This window comes from Strix aluco, chromosome 4 (genome assembly GCF_031877795.1).
Source record: "Strix aluco isolate bStrAlu1 chromosome 4, bStrAlu1.hap1, whole genome shotgun sequence".
Lineage (NCBI taxonomy): Eukaryota > Metazoa > Chordata > Aves > Strigiformes > Strigidae > Strix > Strix aluco.
This window is the reverse complement of record NC_133934.1, coordinates 62,199,735-62,203,114: the sequence shown is the minus strand read 5'-3', so window position 1 is coordinate 62,203,114 and position 3,380 is coordinate 62,199,735. Positions and strand designations below refer to the sequence as shown.

The window sequence follows — 3,380 nt, the reverse complement described above, 5'->3', positions numbered from 1 at the left end:
TTGAATGAGGGTGTGTTTGGGTAGCCTCCTCAGGCTGCAGATGCTGTACACAGAGATCACTGTCTACACTGTTCAGTGCCTTCTCCCACCTGGACATCACTGTATCCTCTGCCCTGCTTCAACCAAGAGAAATACGGTTAGCAAAGGGTGGCTATTCAAACTGTGTTTAACTACAGTATTGACTTTGGCTGAGACAGGCCAGGGAGTACTCATCTCATGAGAGTGGCTCAGCTGGCAGATCTGGAGGTGAGTAATCCACAGCAGCAAACAGCAGAGGCTACCCTGATTGGGGAGCAAGAGGGTAGGTGAAGGGCTGTAACATTTCCAGATAGCGGAGCTGATGCTGAAAACAGATGTGCAAATAAGTCCTGGTGCCATGGGCCATGTTCACCCTTCTTTTGAGGCAAACAACAGCACATGCCTCATGCAAGGCAATTTTTCATCTCAGCATATACAAATTTGCCAGCCAAGAGGACAAAGGGAAACTTTCCCTAACAAATCCTTACCTATGAGCAGGATCTGTCGAAGGCACTGGCCTACTGTCTCCAGGGAAGCATGGCTCCTGCCCTGGTAAATAAAATACAGGGTTAATTCCCAGTGCAGCGCTTAGGCCACTGTTCAGATCTGAAGCACTTATTATTAGGTCCTTTAATCTGGATATGAAAATGGGGCTGCCCATTTAGAAACTGCAAACTCCTTGGCTTTGAATGTCCACCTCTTAAGAGAGAGAATTGCTTACACCCACCCACTAGTTTTCTGATCCCTGGATATTGCTGTCTTCCAGGAGAACTGCTTGAAATGTTAAGTTGCTGAAAATAAAGCAGGGGGTAGTTCTGCTGCTTGGCACAGGCTGTGGGTTTCTGTTCAACTTATGCTTCATGCTTCCAAGGGAAGTTGAAGCAGGTATCCTTTGCCTGTGTGACGGAGAGCTGAGATGCTTTTGGGACCAGATGCATCTAACTGGAGTGCCAAAGTCAACTGAGGAGCTTCACCTTGTGCTCTCTGTATACAGCTCTCCTGATGCTGTAGAGAGAGCTTAAAGCTAGCCTAGATGAACTGGGCTTTTAGAGACCAAGATTTGATGCTGAGCACAGCACAGGGCACATGAACACCAAGTTCTTTGCTCTGTAGCCCATTTCTAATTACAAGAGCCATTCACTCCTCCTAAGTTGCTTATTACAATGATTAGCTTAGAATTCCTCTGTTACAGACTAGTCTTAGAAGTCTTTTATTTGCAGTTGCTTAACATTAACAAAAAAATTTTCTGTCTCTTCTTTTTGCAGTGATGATCTAATGACAAGGATAGCATTTGCCATAAACTAGTTCCATGCTGGTTGCTTTCAGTAAGACTTCTATCAGATGAAAAGATGAAATGAGGTTTTGCTCTACCAGCAGGAGGAGGTAAGAGAAACTGGCTTGTAAACAATGAACAATTATGCTGGGAATTAACTTCCAAGGATAGGACAGACTCTTTTGTAATATAACCAGACAGAAATTAATGATGGGCAAAAGTATAAGGTTTCTCCCAATCACATCCAAGTCAATCAGAATGCTCAGTTTCTCTTGTCTGCTTTGCAGCTGAGCTAGAGGTTTGTACTTCTCTTCCAGCAAAATTTTAATGTGTCAAGTCCACGCTCAGTATAAGCACATGGATTTTATGGCCTTCACAGTATTGCTGCTGCTTTTTTTTTTCTTTTTTAAGAGTGGAGGAAAAAGGAAAATTGTGAAACAGGAGGCTAATTAGAGAAAACGGGCTTAATTTGGAAGCCACAGGTACCTCTTTTATAAGCTTTTGTTGAGCTTTTGCCCACAGTAAATTTATACAAGCTTTGGATAGACGGTAAATCTCTGTTTGCTATGGCCTGGTTTAAATGGGAAGCTTTCAGCACTACATTGCTGACAGCTAAGGGCACAGATGAGGTAATAAAAACCAACAAGTCCTGGGAAATGCCCACTCAGCTGGGAGAAACATTTCCTTGGATCCTTTGTTGTTTTGAATCCATGTAAAATAGCATTCATTGTTTCACCAAGATGCTTGGTAGCTACGTGTCTGTGGGTTTAAGAAAGGCTGTTATGAGGTTTGATTCCTCAGCTCTCTGCTGCCTTCTATCTTGCCAGTCAGGCATTTCAGACCTCTTTCAAAAAGACTGGCATTTATTATCACAATTTTCTTGCAGGTCCTGGCCAGTCTGCTTCTGGAAGGTTTCACTGAAGAGAATTGAATGCTGATTGAACTGAACTGCCTGAATTGAATGAAACATGACCTGTATACACCTGTTAATTGGATGGGAGTCACTTAGGTGAATTACTATTAAAAAAGTAAAAATCAAAGCAATGCAATCGCATTTACAAATTGTGGTTGCATTTGATGGAAGTATCTAATTAGATGATCAGAATGTAGTGTTGTGGCTTGCACAATGCTGAGACTGACCTTGAGCAAACCCTGACAAACCCACTTTTCAACAGGATCAATTCACATTGAATGTGATGGGTGTATGGATTCCCCTATGGTACAGGCTCACCAAAGAGGGCTGCTGGTGGCAGGGCAAATGGTAACGTCCCACTACTGCTTACTAGCAGCGTCATGTGAGCTTTTACTCATCTGGGGATAGGAATCATCTGTCATGATCTCCAACTTCAAACCAAGGCTACATCTTCACCCGCTCTGTCCAAACTACACAGAAAGCACTTAATCTGGAGAGATGAGAAATAACTCTCACTTGCAGGGACTTCAGCTGCATGGTGGATAGTCCAGCATATGTTTCTGCCTAGGCCTCAGTTGCTTAGGAAAAAGGCCTGCTAAGGCTCTTAGCTGATACAGTCACAGTCTAGCAGCTCTGGCATTAACATTTAGAGAGCCTCAGTTAGGCCTCTGGTGTTGTCCTAACGACTAACACATTAACAGCTCTGCAAATCCATGTGCAAGGGAATTACCTGCCTAAAAAGCACTGTGAAAATCTGGTCACAGATGTCTTGTGTTACATACCCAAGAGCTAAGACACAATTAGTGAATGCTTAGTGTCTCTTCATCTCTACACCATCACTGTAAAAGTGGAGTAAATTGCACCTGCTGGATGAAGATGCATGGCTTGGTTGAAAAGGGTATGAGATCTCTGTGCAAAGGTTTGTGTTAAATTTGTTATACCTCTTAGCAAATGTGTTGGAGTTGCAAGGAAAGCAGTCTTGGCATAGGATGGGGATGGACCAATGGCACTGTCTAGAGAAAAAAAAAAAAAAACAAACAAACCCACAACAGAAAAACATATCCCTGCTAAATACTGAAATCCACCCTTATCATTAGGATGGTGGTAATACCAGCTCCCAGGTAAATCTGAATGCTGAAGAAAAGCTCAGCTGCTGAACTTCAGCCCTCCACTGGT

General features: G+C 43.1%; 1 long non-coding RNA gene across 1 annotated transcript; it reads left to right on the top strand.

Annotated features, from left to right (window-relative positions):
• Window positions 1-1,231: 1,231 nt before the first annotated feature.
• Window positions 1,232-2,338, top strand: LOC141923030 (uncharacterized). The gene is made up of 2 exons (XR_012623165.1): window positions 1,232-1,401; window positions 2,178-2,338. It is a non-coding gene; the product is annotated as an uncharacterized LOC141923030 (long non-coding RNA).
• The last annotated feature ends 1,042 nt before the right edge of the window (window positions 2,339-3,380 follow it).